This window comes from Marmota flaviventris, chromosome 4 (assembly GCF_047511675.1).
Source record: "Marmota flaviventris isolate mMarFla1 chromosome 4, mMarFla1.hap1, whole genome shotgun sequence".
Classification (NCBI taxonomy): domain Eukaryota; kingdom Metazoa; phylum Chordata; class Mammalia; order Rodentia; family Sciuridae; genus Marmota; species Marmota flaviventris.
In genome coordinates this window covers 100463076-100483458 of record NC_092501.1, presented here as the reverse complement: position 1 = coordinate 100483458, position 20383 = coordinate 100463076, and the positions used below count along the sequence as shown (strand labels likewise).

At 37.9% G+C, this 20383-nt stretch overlaps 1 pseudogene; it reads right to left on the bottom strand.

Moving 5' to 3' along the window:
• LOC139705512 (small ribosomal subunit protein eS4-like) overlaps positions 1–13294 on the bottom strand; it is a 119351-nt pseudogene extending 106057 nt beyond the window's left edge.
• Positions 13295–20383: the final 7089 nt, after the last annotated feature.

The window sequence follows — 20383 nt, the reverse complement described above, 5'->3', positions numbered from 1 at the left end:
TTCTCCTGAATACTTTATCTCTAGATTACTGAAAATATGTTCTACAATGCAAATACTATGTAAATTGCTGGTGTACTGTATTATCTAGGGAATAAAGGCAAGAAAATAAAAGTCTGTCCATGTTAAGTACAAATGCATTTTGTTTTCAAATATTCAGTTGTATTTCTTTATGGGGAACCTCCAGGTAGAGCCCAATGCAATCATTGCATTGTGTTACACAGAGCAGGAAATCCAGAGACTGCCTTACCTCAACTCCACTTTGCAAGTTGAAAAAAGTCTACTTTTAGATAGAGGAGTGAAGAATTATGATTAAAACACCACCTGAACCAAATGGATATAACATAAACAATTTGGCTAATACGTAACAAAAGATGTTGAAGCAGTAGAGTTTCAGATGATCTTTTGTTTTTCTCAAGTTGATCATAGAGTAACTTCTTATATAGAATCAGAACCACAGTGACCAGAGCCTCATCATAGAGTAACACCACTACAACCAGACAGAGTCCCAAGAGAGCGCAGGACAGGGACGGGCCTTCAGCTATAATGAGCAGCCACCTCCCTCACCTCCATTGCCCACCCTGCTGTCTTGATCAGATGGGACACAGAGAAGTCAGTTGTCACTGGCTTAGTATCTTAGGGTAGATGAAAAACGAGTTGAAGATTCAGAATTGAACATGAAGGGCGGAGATGAACAAATGGGAAGTTGCAGATTTGACAGAACAAAGAAAGTGTATGCATCTGGTGAGCCTGAAGCCTCATTTATAAAAGAAGCAACAGTAAATAGCATTGCAAGGTGCCTGGTCCACTTTACACTCAGGAATACAGAAGATGTTGTCATTAAATCCCTAGATCCTCCACTGCATCAGCCTCAATATTTCATTTTTACATCCAAAATATCACGACTTTTCTTCTGAGCTCCAGAATGCCCCTCCAGAGACAAACAATCCTGAGTCCCCCAGAATTCCTCTTTGAGACCCCATAGGTGGATTACCCATTGATCTAAGTGTGAATCTGAATGCAAAGATTTGAATGACAATGGATTCCAAGACACTATCTTCCATCTAACATTTACAATTGATTACAGAAAGAATATATTACATGAAGAAATAATGCTTTTACATCCAGGTTTCTTGCTGGTCTTTGGCTACTAGTTGTAATTAGATTTTATCTACCACTAGAATCTAAAAAGTAAAGAGACTGACTGCACAGGAAATAGAAATGGATACATCAGACTGAAAGGATGCTGATATAAATTGATTCCTCACAAAATTTCTTTGGATCAAATTGCTGAAGTCTCACACAGTTTTCCCAGAAAATGGGCACAGAAGAAATTGATGGGATCTGACAGGCAAAACATTCTTTGGGGAATTCAGGCTTTACTTAACTGCCCCTGTGTTTTCTAGCTGGAGGGAAATTTGCACAAAGGCCCTGTCACCCTAGAAGGCAATTGTTACAGAAGCACGGAGGGAAACTTCAGAGGCCATGGCAGTAATGTTGCTGAAAATGCCTCACTTTCTCCTTCTCTAGAGTCTCAAATTTGCTTTCTTAAACTCACTGCAATCGAAGTAGATATGTGTCATGTCTATGAGCAGTTGTCCTCATCAGAGTCCTTGTTGTGCGGCTTGAGGTATAGGTGCCTCCAGGATTCTAAATACATGCTTTGTCTCCCTTCCTTATTGACAATTTCTGAAATTGTCTCTTCCAAAACACAATCTACATTTGCCCAAACTTGTGGTAGATTTCATGCCTAGGACTATCTGAAAGAAAACGATTGCATCTTTCTCTGATTAGTTTCAGATCTACACTAAGGGCACAGATTAGCCTCCCGGGTGTGTGTGGAGAGGTTTACTTAATAACTAGTCTTCTAAAGGTATATGCAAGGTGGCTGCTTTTTTAGCAATTGAAATTGTCATTATTTTTTTCTCTCTCTCTTCACTTGAATATGCCCACTGATCAATCTTCCCAAGGGTTTAAGGAATTTAGGGACCTCTCTAGCAATAAAACTCAGAAATGTAAAAGATTCTTCTGATTTTGCCATAAAAACCTGGTCTTTATTTTGAAACAAAAAGAAATACACTGGAGACAAATTTGAAGTTAAGCAGAAAACATGGACTTAGGTAAAAATAATTTACTAGAGTTCACAATTAAACATCAATTAATGGAATTTTTCAAGTTTTCAAATTTCAGAAAATATTTGCTAGTTTTCATAAATTCTTTGATAAATTATATATATGTGCATATATATATATATATATATATATATATATATATATATATATATTAATATATCACTTATTACAAAAAAGATTATTTAATCTGGAGAGGTAAGAGACATAAACCTAAGTCAAAAGTTATTCATCCCCTTCACCCCAAGTGCTAAGAGCCATAGCCAAGTAGTAATGATACATGGCATTTTTGGTTGAAAGGTGACACCAGCAAGCCATTGAGATGATATGATTATGTTAAGATCTGCATTCAAATGGATATTAGACCCCTGCTGTCCACCTCCTCCTGCTACTTTGGAGCTCTAGCGGGACTCCCAAAGAGTTCCCATTGGTTGGGAAAGTGCGGTAGGAGGGAATTCCGGAGGAGGGATTTCCTGTTGGGGTAGTGTGGCCCGGGAGAACACCACGTGTGTGGGTCGGCATATTTCCCGGGAGCATACAGGGCATTGGTGGGAGTTTCGAAAATAAAGTTTGTTCCTGTTTGAGTGATTTTGTGCTCAGCCAGACTGCGGCACCCAAGCTCCTCCAAGTAGGATGCCAGGGCACTAACAGGCAGAAACAAATGCCTGCACAAGGGACAGCTTGAAGGCTTGTGACCCAGGATGGCAGCCTGCGTTCACTCCCTCTCCCTCTACAGATTCCCATTGGAATAAAGAAACGCAGTCATCAGCAACCAGCACAGGGAATTAGGCAAGTGTTCTGTCCACATGCCAGAAGTTGTAAGAAAAGTCCCATAAAAGATAATGCACATTACACCAGAGTAAAGCAAAGACTTACCAAACTGCAACCACCAGAGAGGACGAAAAGCCTATCCAAGGAGGAAAGGAGAACATCTCCCAACTCAATTTGATTAGCCCTCTTCCCAATCTCCCAACCCAAAACAGAAGGGTAAAAAGGTTCCCAGTTCTTCAAAGACAGTAATAAATTGTCACACAAGAGCCTCACCAAGTGACCAGATTCCAGAATCCACAAAAATTTAACTGAAGTATCCCTAATTTCCACCAGCCACAAACAAAACGATAGACAGAGCAAACAGGGGACATTACTGTCCCTAATACAGGTATGCTTGCCTGTTGAGAAAGCCAAGTATTTTCAGGAGTAAGGAAGCACCCTCTGCCACTGAAAACTAGAGAGAAATTTTGCCTTTGTGGATCTGTCTTCTTGCAATCTGATCGTTCTGCCTAAATACCAAGGGATTTTACATTTATCCCTAAAACCCAAAAATGTCAACAGGCTTTCTCTAAATGTAGGCCAGCTTTCATCACTTTGCTTTATCCTTGAGTCTTCAACACAGTGGATTGTCTTAAAATTTCTTCAGTGATGTTTATTTTATTTCCCTGTTCTCTTCTTTAAGTCTTATTACATGCATATTAGATGTGTCTTTTCTAGAATTTCTGTGTCTCTTGTCTAGAATTTCCATGTTATTTCTATGAATTTTGTAGAAAAGTTTCAATTCATCTTCTGTTAAACAAATTTGATTTTGATAGGATGCAACCATCAATTTCCTGTTGCCTTTTTAATTAGACAAACACACCAAGAAATCTTCCCTGTTCTAACATTATTCTTTTTAATATCACCAGCATTTTTATAGAAAAACAACATAATTTTAAATCTGTCTGAGAAACCAAATGTTGTACATTTTTCAAACTTATTTATTGATAAATTTATCATTTATCCAAATTTTATCAGATAGACACCTGTGTTCTGAATTTTAAAATCTGCATTTTTGTATATTGGTTTTGTTCTCTTTGATCATCCTATATAAATTAAATTACTGAGTTTTACTTTCCATAATACAGATTTGTTAGTCTTCTCTTTTCTTTTTTCATAAAATCGGAACAAAAGAAATACAAAATATTTAACCTCAAAAATTTAGAACGTTTAGAGTAAACTCTAAGATTTATTAATAAACCTGATTTATTAATTTAGATAAAAACTGAACTCGATTAATTAGAAAATAGGAATTCAACAAAATCATTTTATCAAAGAACTATTACTATGAAACAAACAGAGAAAATCTTGGCACAATTAAATGAGAAAAAGTGGAAAATCAGAAATAAGTATTTGATTTTATTTTTTAAATAAAACTCCAGAAAGACAAATACTGCATGATTTCTTTCATTTGTGGAATCTAAAATGCTGAGCTCTGGGAAATGGAGAGTATTTTAGTGGTTGCCAGAGGCTGAGGAGAGTAGGGGGTTCTTGGGGAAAGACTGGGTGCAAAGTCACACCCAGATAGGAGAAATAAATTCAGGGGATCTAGTACTCAGAAGGGTGATTATCATAGCAGTATCACATTGCTTAATTTAAAATAGCTACAAGAGAAAGTTTTAAATGTTCTCATCACAAAGAAACAATAACGTTTGAGATAATGCATAGTCTGCTTATCATGAGTTGGTGACTACACAATGTATTAACATCACATTGTACCCCATAAAAGATGTACCATTATTTTGTGATAAGTTTAATAATGGCAATAAAATAAACCTTAAAAGATAAGTAAATAAATTTTATCTTGGTATATTTGAAAGTAAAGACTCTTAAGAAAATAGTAAACTCCAAATCTAACAAAACAAATAGTAATTCAAAATGGACCATTATTCATAAAATAAATTTACTATGTTGTCAAAGAAATACTGCCTTCCCCATTTGAGTCTCTAACCGGAAGATTTTAGTAGCTATTAATCTGATCATTCCTGTAGTATTTCAATTGCTCCAAACATAAAAACAAAACAACAAAAAATGTTCCAGGTACCCTTTTATTTAACTAGCTAAGCCCACTACCCAAAATCAATACCCCAACTCTTGTGTTAGTGACCTTACTTGTGAATACATATTAAATATTCCCAAATAACATATTAGCAATTTAAGTAAGGTAAGTATATTGATTGACAACTAGTTTTATTTTTAGTAGAAGAGGTACTTTTTTCCATCTGTTTGTAAAAACCAAACACTTCTTAAAAAGCAAAAATCACTTGCATTCTTATTACCAAAACATAACCACTTATTAACCTTTGGATAAATTGATAAACATCCACCATTCTCTCTCTCTCTCTCTCTCTCTCTCTCTCTCTCTCTCTCTCTCTCTCTATATATATATATATATATATATATATATATATATATATATACACACACACACACACACACACACACACACACACATACATACATACACATATACATATATATAAATGTAAACCACTTTGTGGGAAGTTATATATGCAATATATATAATTTGAGAGCTTTATTCAATAATATGTCATGGACATTCATCCTCGTCAATGTATAGATCTATACCATTTGTAATGGTCACATATTATCAAATTATACTTATGTACTATAATTACTAAACCAGTTTAATGGATGTTTGGGTTGTTTCCAATGTGGTGCGATTATGAAGAGCTCTATGATATATTTTGTGGATGTAAATCTCTTCCCATTTTGTGATTACTTTCTAAAAGTACGGTTGCTGGGTCATACGGCAAACATTTTTTATATTTTTCTATTACTGGATGGCCTTTTCAGAGGAGTTAGACCTATTTATGGTGCTAGTAGCTCTGCTTGAGGGTGCAGCTGCCCCACACCCTCACAGCACATTTGTATTTGTCAATTATTTGGTGTTAGATAATAATTTGACAGTTGGCCAGTTGTTTAGGAAGTTTGTTGTTTTTCATGTGTCTTTTTTCCACAAGCAATACATTAAATGTCTGTAGGTTCCAGAAACTGAGCTAGGCACTGAGGGTTTGATGATCAACAAATGAGATGTGGTCCATGGCCTCAAGAAAACATTTTTTTGAGAAGACCGGAGAAGTCACTAAATGAAAAAAATCAATCAATTACAGACTGAGGTCATTGGTCTGAAGAAAACACAGATATTCTGAGAGTAACAGAAGGACCTGATAAGGATAGGGGAGTTAGAAATTGCATCTTTGAAATTGCATCATGCCCCACCATGATACCTCCCCCGGAGCAGCATATGAACGTTCTGCCTCTCAGTGGCCCCCAGCACCAAGCATGGTGAGGAGGAACCCTCACATCCCTCTGCAGAGATGGGAATCTTCCTTCCTCAGGAAGGAGACATGTGACACATGGGCACCACATCAGCATCTGGCCTTTTTATTCCTGGTAAATGGGTCTTCACTGGCATGGCGCCTTCTACGTTAGGAAACTCGCCATTAATTGGAATAATTTTTCCCCACTGGCATATCTGTGAGAGGAGAGTTCCAGAGGGATTCAGGATAAGAAGCATTAGCCTGCATTATGAAACAATCTACTTTGATATGATGGTACTTGTGTAAGCAACTCTAGACATTGTAATACAGTGAATTACAATGTTCCAGCCAAAACAACATTTAGATAATGATCAATTCCTATTACATTAGGTCAGATACAAGCCCCAAAGCATAGAAGATAAATTTATCTTTCAGTGGCCTGTGTAAATCCCTGAGTTGAGGGAGGGGAAAGGGAAATGAAATATCACTAAAAAAATCAATATCTTTATTGATTTATCAGGCTACTGTGATTTATTGGGCACTCATTCGTTTGTTACAGTCATTTCATGCATTGCCTCTGGCTGTGATAAATGATCTGGCCTCCTCTTTGGGAAAGAGGAGGCTTTGGAGCATCCGTCTCCTAGTGAGGGCCTCTAGATGCTGGGCTGTTTGCTTCCATGTTGAGCTGAAGTCTACAAACTACTGTGAAGCATGGCCTTAAGTTTATCAGATTCACCCAATGTGAAGAGCCCAAAAAGTAGTGCACACAGTTGTCAACTTGGGGTTCTTCCAAAGTGAAAACAGAAAACTAAACCAGAAGTATGTTTGATATGTAAGACATAATGACACATAGTGATGCAATTATGGGCCTGGCCATTCTATATTATTTATTGTGCATGTTCTTATTAAGATATGAGTAGCTTAATTTCTACAGCTGCTTTGTTTTTAATTTTTTTATCTGTTCTACTTAGTTATACATGAAAGTAGAATGCATTTTGACACATTGTACAAAAATGGAGCACAACTTCTTCCTCTGGCTGAACATGGTGCAGACTCACACCAACAATGTAATTATACATGTATATAAGGTAATAATGCCCATCTCATTCTACTGTCCTTCCCAACCCTGCAGCCCCTCACCTCACCTCATTCCCCTCTGTGCAATCTAAAGTTCCTTCATTCTTCCCCCCTCCACTATGGATCAGCATCCACTTATCAGAGAAAGCATTCAGCCTTTGGTTTTTGGGGATTGGCTAATTTCACTTAGCATGCTATTCTCCAGCTCCATCCATTTACCTGCAAATGCCATAATTTCATTCTTCTTTAAGTCTGAGGAATATTCCATTGTATATATATACCAAATTTTCTTTATCCATTCATCTGTTGAAGGGCATCTAGGTTGGTAACTACAGTTTAGCTATTGTGAATTGAGCTGCTATAAACATTGATGTGGCTGTGTCACTCTAGTATGCTGATTTCAAATCCTTTGGGTATAAACCAAGGAGTGGGATAGCTGGGTCAAATGATGGTTCTATTCCAAGTTTTATAAGGTATCTCCACACCACTTTCCAAAGTGATTGTACCAATTTGCAGTCCCACCAGCAATGTATGAGTCTACCTTTTCCCCACATCCTCACCAACACTTATTGTTGTTTGTATTCTTGCTAATTGCCATTCTGACCAGAGTGAGATAAAATCTTATAGTAGTTTTGATGTGCATTCCTCTAATCACTAGAGATGACAAATATTTTTACATATGTTTGTTGATTGATTGTATTTCTTCTTCTGTGAAGTGTCTTTTCAGTTCCTTCGCCCATTTATTGATTGGGTTATTTGTTTTTGTTTTTCATGTTAAAAGTTTTTTGTTGAGTTCTTTATATATCCTGGAGATTAATGCTCTATATGATGTTCATGTGGTGAAGACTTTCTCCCATTCTGTAGGCTCTTTCTTCATGTTATTGATTGTTTCCTTTGCAGAGAAGAAGCTTTTTAGTTTGAGTTCATCTATTTATTAATTCTTGATTTTATTTATTGTGTTTCAGGAGTCTGGTTAAGGAAGTCAGTTTCTAAGCCGACATGGTGGAGATTGGGGACTACTTTTTCTTCTATTAGGTGCAGAATCTCTGGTCTAATTCCTAAATCCTTGATCCACTTTGAGTTGAGTTTTGTGTATGGTGAGAGACAGTGGTTTAATTTCATTTTACTCCATATTTATTTCCAGTTTTCCCAGCACTATCTGAAGAGGCTATCTTTTCTCCACTATATGTTTTTGGTGACTTTGTCAATACGAGATAAGTGTATTAATGTGGGTTTGTCTCTGTGTCTTCTATTCTGTACCGTTAGTCTACATGTCTAGTTTGGTACCAATACCATGCCATTTTTGTTACTATAGTTTTGTAGTATAGTTTAAAGTCTGGTATTGTGATGCCTCCCTTCACTCTTCTTGCTAAGGATTGCTTTGGCTATTCTTGGACTTTTATTTTCCCAAATGATTTCATGATTGCCTTTTCTAATTCTATAAAGAATATTATTGAGATTTTAATAGGAATTGCATTAAATGTGCATAACACTTTTGGTAGTATGGCCAATTTAATGATGTTAATTCTGCCTATCCAAGAGCATAGGAGATCTTTCCATCTTTTAAGGTCTTCAGTTTCTTTCTTTGGTGTTTTTTAGTTCATTATTGAAGTCTTTCACCTCTTTTGTTAGATTGATTCCCAAGTGTTTTATCTTATTTTTTTGAGGCTATTATGAATGGAGTAATTTTTCTAATTTCTCCTCCAGTGGATTCATCACTGATGTATAGAAACATGTTTAATTTAATACCCTGCTACTTTACTGAATTCATTTATTAGTTCTAGAAGTTTTCTGGTGGAATTTTTTGGATCTTCTAAATATAGAATCATTTCATCGAGAGATGGTGATAGTTTGACTTCTTCTTTTCCTATTCGTATCCCTTTAATTTCTTTCCCTTTAATTTCTTTCATCTGTCTGATTCCTCTGGCTAAAATTTCAAGGACTATGTTGAATAGAAGTGAGAATCCCTGTATTGCTCCAATTTTTAGAGGGAATGCCTTCAATTTTTCTTCAATTAGAATGATATGGGCCTTGAGCTTAGCATTTATAGCTTTTACAATGTTGAGATTATTCCTACTATCCCTAGTTTTTCTAGTGTTTTGAACATGAAGGGGTGCTATGTTTTGTCAAAATCTTTTTCTGCAATTATTGAGATAATCATTTGATTATTGCCATTAAGTTTATTAATGTGGTTAATAAGTTTATTGATTTCTGTATGTTGAACGAACTTTGCATTTCTGGGATGAACCCCACTTGATTGTGATGCATTATCTGTTTAATATGTGTTTGTATGTGATTTGCCAGGATTTTATTGAGAATTTTTGCATCTATGTTCCTCAGAGATATTGTTCTGAAGTTTTCTTTCCTTGATGTGTCTTTGTCTGGTTTTGGTATCAGATTCACAAAATGAATTTACAAGGGTTCCTTCCTTTTTTATTTCATAGGATAATTTGAGAAGCATTGGTGTTAGTTCTTCTTTGAAGGTCTAGTACAACTCATCTGAGAATCCATCTGGTCCTGGGCTTTTCTTTCTTAGTAGGGTTTTGATGGCATCTTCAATTTTATTGCTTGAAATTGATTTGTAAAACAGAATCTTTACAGAAAGTAATCAAGTTAAAAATGAGGTCCCTAATCCAATATGACTGGAATGCTTATATGATGAAGAGGAAATATGGATGAAGAAAGACACAGATCAAGATGATATGAAGATACAGGAAGAAAGTGGGAATCTACAAGCCAAGGAGAGAGGTCTGTAAACCACCCCTCTCTTAAAGCCCTCAAAAGAAAAAAACAAATGCCAACACATTGGGAACTGCAGAACTGTGAGACAGGAATTTCTGTTGATTAAACTACCAGGTCCATGGTGCTTTTTTACGGTAGGAGATCTATCAACCAAAACACCATGAAGTAAACATCATGAGGATCACATGATCTTTGTCAAAATCACTCAACTGAATTGATATAGCACAAAACAACCACAAACAATGTGCAAATTACTGGGTAGAGAGAGTTTTCAATAAAATCTTATTTACAAAAGCATCCATGTGGGCTGTAATTTGTCACTGCTATTCTACACTTTTGAACACAAGTGCTGAAGATGTTGTGAATGACCAGATTTAAGCATCAGGCCAGAGGCACATGTGGTGGCCTGAACTTAGTTGGAAATCTGCAAAACTGAAAACAAAACCAGCAACAATAATAGCAAAATTATCTTCAGATCATCCTCGGTCCCCCTCTGAACTTCCTCTCTCTGGTTAGGAGTGACTGTCCAACTTTACTGCAGAAACATAATTGTGGATTAAACGTGGCCACACTTTTCAGTTGCTCCTCTCAACAAGAACTGGAGCCTATTCACCCTTCCCAGGATTGGGCTGCTCTTCTGAGTTCTGACCTGTGGGGATGCCACAGAAATGAAGCGGTAACAGGGCCGGCCTCAGCCTTCAGGACAGCTTTCACTGTCAGAACTCATATGAAGAGGCTCAGCCACCTCCTGGAAAGACTATGGAGAGGGAGAAAGAAGGCAGGGCCACGGGTGGGGGCGGGGAGAGGTCCAGTGGGTGCCTAGACATTCCCACCCTCACAGCTGAAGAATCGCAGAGAAGCATGATGCCCCCCTGGACCTTCCTGTACTCTCAGGTGAGGGTCCACTGAATGGAGGATCCTGAGCTGACAGCACAAAGAGACAGACCATTCCTGCCCAGCCTGCCCACTCTGCAGGGTCATGAGCAAGTCGATGATTGTTGTTTTAAGGCACGCAGTTTGAAAGGTGTTTAGGCAGTAGTAAGTACCTGATGCTAGTGCTGCCTTCTAGTTGATGGGATTTTCACTGTTGGCTCATCACAATCTTTCCTGGTCAGGTTACACTTTTAAGATGTGTCTTAATCTTTAGGTGTTAATAGGTGTTGAATCTTTTGCATGTTTATATAAATTGGTGCAACAAACTATTATACAGAATTTGGTTCACAATTGCCTTGACACCATGCACACATGTAGTCAATGTTTAAAATTTTAAATACCATCATTGATTTAGGTAAAGGGTTGTTTGTTAGGTAATTTCTCACCAGAGGAAGATGAGGTATAGAGGTTAAGCCAGCTATCTTTATTCCTAACTCCAACCCAAGAATCACTGCACAGAGAGATTCCAAAAGTGCTTGAAGAAAAACAAAGTTATTGTATTTCTGAGGATGAGGCTGGGACAAGGGAGAAGGGCCACATTAGAGAAGATGAAGCATCAGAAGGACCTGGGCTTGCGGCCATCAATGGAGAGAGAGATCATGCCCCAGGGGAACTACATAAAAAATGAAGTGAGAGAGCTCCCAAGGAATAGTTTGTCAATTTCAAAACATTAAAATACAAATTTAATTAAAAACTCTGGTGAAATAATCCCTGCATTAGCTCTGAGGAAGAACAGCTTTTCTTTGTCCCCCTTCCCTTTTCCTCTCTGCCTGGTTGGTTCTGGTCTCAGGACATAGATCTTAGGCCACATTTCAACTATATTAATAATTGGGTCAATTTTGTATAACATTTCAGCAACATAATTACTATGTATAAGCAGTCAGTTGTAATAATTGCCTTTTGGATTTTTGGAATAAAGCCCATTTTTAAGCTGAGGATTCCCTACTGATATTTTAAGGTTGGTTTCTTGTTTTTACAATTCTGAGGACAGTGAACCACATCTTAAAAATGAATACACTTTGTAAAGAGCATCTTCTGTCCATCAGTTCCATAAACTAGGGAGAGACAGAGACAGTTTTAATCATAAGCTCCTGCAACACTTATTTTAAAAGGGAATAAAAGAGCAATCTCATTATGGGTGACTTTGCAATTCATTAGTTTACTGACTGCTCTCTGAATGTACAATGACCTCACTCTACCTGTTCATAAGCATCGTAGCTGTAACTGCTATAACATAGTCCCAGTAAATGGAGGGAAGACGTTAATTAAAGCTCACTATTTAAGTTTGATACATGCATACATTGTCCAATACTTAAATCAGAGTAATTGTATCTTTTTCCTCAAGCATTTATCATTTCTTTGTGTAAAGACATTAAAAATCATCTTGTTAAGCCTTATCAAAATAAATAGTACATTATCTATAGGCACCATAGTGTAAATTAGCACACCAGAATTTATTTTTCTTACCTCAGTCTAACTTAATCCCCATTGACTAACCTTTACCCATTGCTTTCTCCTCTCTACCCTCCCCATTCTCTATTTTAATCTCAGCCTCCATGAGATCAACATTTTTAAGTTTCCAATATGTGTAAGACCTTGTGGTGTTTGCTTATCTGTGCCTGGCTTATTTCATTTAACATAATGATCTTTTTGTTGTTGCAAAAGACAGGATTTTATCTTTTTATGACTAAATAGTATTCCATTTTGTAGATGTGCCATGCTTGCAGAAGTGATTTTTGATCTTGATTATTAATATTAAAATGCTTTGGGGTGCATTAAAGCATATTTCACACTATGTGCATTAATATTACTTCTTTTTCATGTTCTGATTGAAGTTGCCACTTTTTCAAAAAGTTCTGATTTGCATCTTATCAGATATCAGAATTTAGAAAATCTTCACCAAAAGAAAGTGGCAATTTCAGTCAGAACATGAAAAAGAAGTAACAGCAATACTTACAGCTGGAAGTTTTGATATGTACAGGACTTCAATGTTTATCAGGGACCTTGCTTGATTCAGAGTGGTTTGAGTCCTTATAAGTAGATCAGGACAAGGCCCCTGCTTCAGTGTGGTTTGTGTCCTCATAAGGAGATCAGGGTGGGGCCCTTGATTCAAGTTGGCTTTTGTCCTTACAAGGACAACAGTGCGGACCCTAGTCCAGAATGCATTGTGTCCTTAGGATGAGAGCGGCAAAATCGTTGATTCAATGTGACTTACTTCGTTATATGATTATCTTCCCTCCAATTTAGTTGATGATTATAGTGAAACATTCCCTTACCTCTCATTTTGGGGTGGTTCCACAAGTATTTCTTTGTGATTCCCATGGGGGTTTCATTTAACAGAAGAAAGAGATGCCACTCTGATATGAATCTACAGCAACATGACTTCAGTAGTATACAGATATTGTACCTCCCCACCCCCTTCTCCTCAGTTACTAATGTTACAGTGTTATAATTAGTATTTATTCAACACCATAGAATAAATTGAGGTGTTTTGATACATTAGTCTCTTACATCTTGTAGAAAACAAAAGTAGCACTAGCTTTTATGATTGTCATGAATTTTCATTACCAGGGATCTTTCTGACTTCATCAAGATCTGAGCTCCTATCTAATGTCCTTCAGTGCAACCTGAAGGACTCCCCTCACACAGGGCACATCTAGTGGGGATCAGCTCCCTGGGCTCTTGTTTATCGCATGCTGTGGTTTGAATGTGTTTATCCCTCCCCAAATTCCTGTTGACCCAGCCTCAATGTAACAGTACTGAGAGGTGGTTAGGCCAGGAAGCTCTAAACCCAGGGATGGGAGGTGGGCCTTAAGACAGCTTCTCCAGGATGTGCAAAGACCTGGTTCAGATCCCAGCACCACCACCCCCCCCCACACACACACAGAGAGACAGAGAGAGAGAGTGAGAGAGAGTGAGAGAGAGAGAGAAGTACATTTGTCAAGTTGGGCATAATCATGTGTGGCTGTGTTTTAATTAGTTTTAAGAACATCTTGGAGGAGAAAAATCTTCTCTGGGGCTAACAGTTCCAGAGTCTCAGTTCCTAGATGGCTGACTCCATGGCTCTGCTCAAGGTGAGGCAGTCCATCATGGGGCAAGGGCCCAGTGGAGGAAAGCTGCTCAGTTCAGGCAGCAAAGAAGCAGAAACCTTGAGAGTAGATAAGACGAGGTCTTTCAAAGCCACAAAGTTATTACAGGTTTTCAGACTCAAAAAGACCTCTGAAATATCCTACAAATTTTAACTTCTAAACAAGGACATATCGGTCTCCATAACTAACTAAAGCAAGAGACCTCCCAGAGATCTTTCTTATTCTTACTATGAAAGTAGAAAAGGTCCTGGAGTCCCCAAAGTGAGATGACCACCGGGAGGTTATGCCCAGGTATGACTAGGTCATTTCTTGCTCTGACCTCACAAGGGGTCATCATGAGGGAATTTCATTGTATAAACAAGTGGCTGCAGCTGGGTCTTTGTCCATAAGTACAGGAAGCTCTTGGTGGTGACCTGTCAGACTCCCAGATAGTTATCGTGTTTGGTGGTTGGTGGCTGGTAGTTGTGGGATTGGATATTGTTGTTTTTTTTTTTTTATTTGTATTTTTTTCTATTGTTTTGTTTTGTTTTTTGTTTTTGTTTTTGTTTTTTTTAAAGTCAGCATCCTTATTCTGGTTTAGGATGAGCAGTGAGTGTGGTCAGAGCAGTGTAGTGCTGCAGGGGCAGGGTTTCTGTGGTGAATCTGCCTTCACAGACCATTATAAGGTCCTGCAGGACATTGGGTAAGGGGTTGCCCAGGTGAAACTTGCCTGCCATCTGCTCACCAGGACAGAGGTTGCAGTGAAGGTCTTGGTAAAAGTAGCCTCGGTCTTCCCCTTGTTCTCTGAACCTGATATGATGGCAGCCTTGGATCACTCAAACCTGATCCAGCTCTTCCAGGTCATTGAGACCTTCCACTATTTCTGCATGATCATGGGACATGCAGGTGGGGGACAGCTACGCGACTTCATCCCATCTGGTGGCATTCAGGAGGACAAGGCCCACAGACTGTTCAGGCAGATTGTGCATGCCATGCAATTCTGCCACAAGGAGGGTATTGCACACCTGGACTTGAAGCTGGAAAACATCATGGTGGATGACAGTGGCAATGTCAAACTCATTGACTTTGGCCTGAGCACCAGGTTCACAGCTGGGGAGAAGCTGAAGGGAATCTGGGGCACTTGCCTATACTTTTCCCCTGAACTCACACAGGAGGAAGAATATGAGAGCCCCCCCAACAGAGATCTGGAGCCTGGGCATCATTCTCCATTTTATGCTCACAGGGAGATGTCCATTTAGGGCAGCCAGCAGAGAGCAGCTGAAGAAGCTCATCACACACGGAGCCTATGACATTCTCCCACATGTGTTTGAGGGAGCACAGAGACTCATCAATGAGATCCTGATGGTGGGCCCCACCATAGAGCAAGTAATGGGGCACCCATGGCTGAGCCAGGGTGAGGTAGCTGCTTCACCCAGTCCTTCCAGTGACACACTCCCCAAACTCCCAGATCCCACAATTATGAAAACCATTATCAACGTGGGTCACCACCCCTATAATACCTGGGTGTCTGTGACCAGTTGAAGATTTGATGACACCATGGCCACCTACCTCATCCTCAAGCACCAGAGAACCCAGGGTGGGCCCCGTGGATCCTCCCAGAGTCCACCCCAAGAAGTGTTCCAGTGAGCCTGCCCTCCCTGGCCCTGTGAGCAGCAGCCTGAGGAAGCCAAGCAGTCCCAGCAGAAGGGTGTTGGAAGTGCCAGTGTGCCTGCCCTCCCTCTTCACTTCCTCCACATGGACACACCCCTCCTGGCCTAGCCTCCCAGCATGACCCTGTGCCTAGCAGCTCATCCTCCCAAGGTACCTCCACAGGGCAATCCCACCACAGCTCAGGGTTTGGAAGAGGCTAAGGAGGAGGGTCGCCAAATGCATGTGAAAACTGTGCTGCATACCCTGCTTCTGTTGGACAGTGTCCAGAAACAGAGTGACGCCTAAGGAAATGCCCAGCCCAGACAGACAGAACTGATGGACAGCCCAAAGACCCTGAGCCTGTGGAGGCCGACATCGCAGTGCAGAAGTGAGGTGTGCTGAGTGGCTCAGGCTTCTCTGCAGGGATTGCAGGCAGCAGTGCATCTGTATCCACCAGGAGCCTCCTCTGCCCCCAGTGGAGGAAAGCTGCGAAGCACATCATACAGACTGTCCCTGGGACAGGTCCCCCTGCCCTCCTCTTTGTCCTTTTTCCCATGCCTTGGGAGAAATGTATTCTTAAATTTTTTTCACAAATTGTATAATAAAATTGATGTTGGAAAGATTTTGAAAAGGCAATGTTTTGTTGTTGTTGTTACTTTTCTTGAGGGGGGGGAGCCTCAGGGTGAGGGCTGAAGCCTTGCAGCTATCCTCTCCAAGTCCTGAACCACTGTGCCTCCCTGGTACTATGGACATTTTGACAATATTAATTCTGCCTATCCAAGAGTATGGGAGAGATTTTCATCTTCTAAGGTCTCTTCAATTTTTTTTCTTTAGTGTTCTATAGTAGTGGTCTTTCACCTCTTTTGTTAATTTAATTTCCCAATTTTTTTTTGAGGCTACTGTGAATGGGGTAGTTTTCTTAATTTCTCTTGCAGTGGATTCATCACTGATATATAGACGCATGTTTGATTTGTGGGTATTGATTTTATATCCTGCTACTTTGCTGAATTCATTTATTAGTTCTAGAAGTTTGCTAGTGGAGTTTTTTGGATCTTCGAAATATAGATATTGGCAAATAGTGATGATTTGAGTTGTTCTTTTCCTATCGGTATCTCTTTAATTTCTTTCATCTAATTTCTGTGGCTGGAGTTTCAAGGACTATGTTGAATAGAAGTGGTAAAAGAGAGCATCACTGTATTGCTCCAGATTTTAAAGGGAATGCTTTCAATATTTCTCCATTTAGAATGATGTTGACCTTGGGCTTAGGATATATAGATTTTACAATGTTGAGATATGTTCCCACTATCCCTATTTTTTGTAGTGCTTTGAACATGAAGGGGTGCTATGTTTTGTCAAATGCTTTTTCTACAGTTATTGAGATAATCAAGTGATTCTTGACTTTAAGTCTATTGATGTGATGAATTACATTTATTGAGTTTCATATGTTGAAACCGTACATCCTTGGGATGAACCCCACTTGATCGTGATGCACTATCTTTTTAATGTTTCTGTATGTGATTTGCCAAAATTTTATTGAGAATTTTTGCATCTACATTCATCAGGGAGATTTGTCTGAAGTTTTCTTTCCTTGATGTGTCTTTGTCTGGTTTTGGCATCAGGGTGATACTAGCCTCATAGAATAAGTTTGGAAGGGTTCTCTCCTTTTCTATTTCATGGAATACTTTGAGGAGATTGGTGTTAGTTCTTCTTTGAAGGTCTTATAGAACTTGGCTGAGAATCTCTCTGGTCCTGGGCATTTCTTAGTTGGTAGGCTTTTGATGGTGTCTTCTATTTCATTGATTGGAATTGATCTGCTTAAATTGTGCATGTCTTCTTGATTTAATTTGGATAGTTTATTTGTCTTTAGAAATTTGTTTTTGTCTTTGAGATTTTCTATTTCATTGAAATATAAATTTTCAAAATAGTTTTTAATTATCTTCTGTATTTCTGTAGTCTCTGTTATGATATTTCATTCTTCATGATGAATTTTCGTAATTTGGGTTTTCTCTTACTCTTCATTAGTGTAGCTAATGGTTTTTCAATTTTATTTATTTTTTCAAAGAACAAATTTTTCATTTTGTCAATTTTTTAAATTGTTTCTTTTGTTTCAATTTCATTGATTTCAGCTCTGATTTTAATTATTTCCTGCCTTCTACTGTTTTGGTGTTGATTTGTTCTAATTTTCTAGGGCTTTTTGGATGTAAGATGTAATGTTAGGTCATTTGTTTGTTGACTTTTTAATCTTTTGATGAATGAGCTCAATGCAATGAAATTTCCTCTCAGCACTGCCTTCATACTGTCCCAGAAATTTTGACATGTTGTATCAGTGTTCTCATTTACTGCTAAGTATTTTTTTCATTTCCTCCCAGATTTCTTTTGGTATACATTGATCATTCAATTGCATGTTATTTAGTCTCCAGGTGTGGGAGTAGATTCAATTTTTCATTTTACTGTTGATTTCTAGTTTCATTCCATGATGATCTGATAGAATGCAGGATAATATTTCTATTTTTTTGTAGTTGCTAAGTGTTACTTTGTGGCATAACATATGGTATATATTAAGGATCCATGTGTTGCTGAGAAGAAAGTGTATTCATTAGTTGATAGATGAAATATTCTATATATGTCTATTAAGTCTAAATTATTGACTGTATTATTTAGTTTTATAGTGTTTTTGTTGTTGTTGTTGTTTAGTTTTTGTTTGGAAGACCTATCCAATGATGAGAGAGCTTTGTTAAAGTCACCCAGTATTATTGTGTTGTGATCTCTTTGATTCTTGATATTGGGAAGGGTTTGTTTGATGTATGTATATGCTCTATTGTTTGGGGCATATATATTTATAATTGTGATGTCTTGTTGATGTATGAGTCCCTTAAGCAGTATGAAGTTCTTCTTTATCCCTTCTGACTAACTTTGACTTGAAGTTCACTTGATCTGATCTGAGGATGGTAATCCCCACTTGTGTACACAGTCCATGTGAGTGATGTTTTTTCCCAACCTTTCACCTTCAGTCTAGTGATATCTTTTCCTAGGAGACGAGTCTCTTGAATATAGCACATTGTTGGGCCTTGTTTTTAATCCAATCTGCCAGTCTATGTCTTTTGATTGACAATGTTAGGTCATTAACATTCAGGGTTATTATTGAGATATGATTTGTATTCCCTGTCATTTTGGTTTATTTTTGGTTTTTAACTTGACTTAGTTTCTCCTTTGATTGACTTTTCCTTTAGTGTAGTTCCTCTCTTTGCTGATTTTCTTTTTTTTTTTAATTTCCTCCTCATGAAATAATTTGCTGAGAATGTTCTGTAGTGCAGGCTTTCTAATTGTGAATTCTTTTAAATTTTGTTTATTGTGGAAGGTTTTTATTTCATCTTTAAATATGAAGCTTAATTTTGCTGGATATAAAATTCTCAGTTGGTATCTATTTTCTTTTAGAGCTTGATATATGTTATTCCAGGACCGTCTGGCATTGAGGGTCTGAGTTGAGAAATCACTTGAGATCTGAATTGGTTTTCCACTGTATGTAATTTGATTTTTCTCTCTCACAGCCTGTAAAATTCTATCCTTATTCTGAATGTTAGTCATTCTCATTATAATGTGTCTTGGTGAGGGTCTGCTGTAATTTCGTACATTTTGGGTCCCATAAGCCTCTTGTAGTTGACTTTCCATTTCATTCATTTGGTTTGGGAAATTTTCTGATATTATGTCATTGAAAAGATTTGGACATTCCTTTGGTTTGTATCTACATGCCTCCATCTTAAATTTGGTCTTTTCACATTATCTCATATTTCTTGGAAGTTCTGTTCATGGTTTCTTGCCATCTTCTCTATATAGTCAACTTTATTTTCAAGAGTAGATATTTTGTCTTCATTGCCTGAGGTTCTATCTTTCCAAGTGATCTAGTCTGTTGGTGATACTTTCCACTGAATTTTTAATTTGGTTTACTGTTTCCTTCATTTTGAGGATTTCTACTTGATTCCTTTTTATAATCTCTGCCTCTTTTTTTTTAATGTTTTTAGTTGTAGATGGACACAAAACCTTTATTTACTTGTTTTTATGTTGTGCTGAGGATTGAACCCAGTGTCTCACACATGCACTCTACTACTGAGTCATAATCCTAACCCCTAATCTCTGCCTCTTTATTGTGATTTTTCACTTTCTATATTTTCTCTCCAATACCATTCTTTATTTCAAAGATCAATCTAACTATGTACCTTCTAAACTCCTTCTCTGGCATTTCTTCTACTATGTGGCCTATTGATTCTATTGTTGGAACATCTTGGTTTGTTTGAGGCACTTTGTTCCTTTGTTTTTTTTATGTTGTTTGTGTGTCTTCCCATCTAGAGTTATGTATCTGAGGAGTACAGCTTCTACACTGTAGTCTTATAGTGTCCCTGAAGGCTTCCAGTAGCTCATGTTTAAGGGGAAAAGCAATATTAACAGCAACCACTGCAAACAATATACAACCTTAAAGCAATTAGTTCCTATTAAGGCATCTACAGTTTTGTCGTAATAAGCAGAAATGATGTGTTCAATTATTATCTACAATATAAACAGTAAGTTTGCTAAAAGGGTTTACTATTTCAAATGATGGACAAAGAGGGAACAGAAGTACTGTAGGATGTGATGTTTATGAAGGAGGAGAGAAGATAGAGGTAAAAATTTATAGTAAAGTGCAGGAGGAATTAATAGA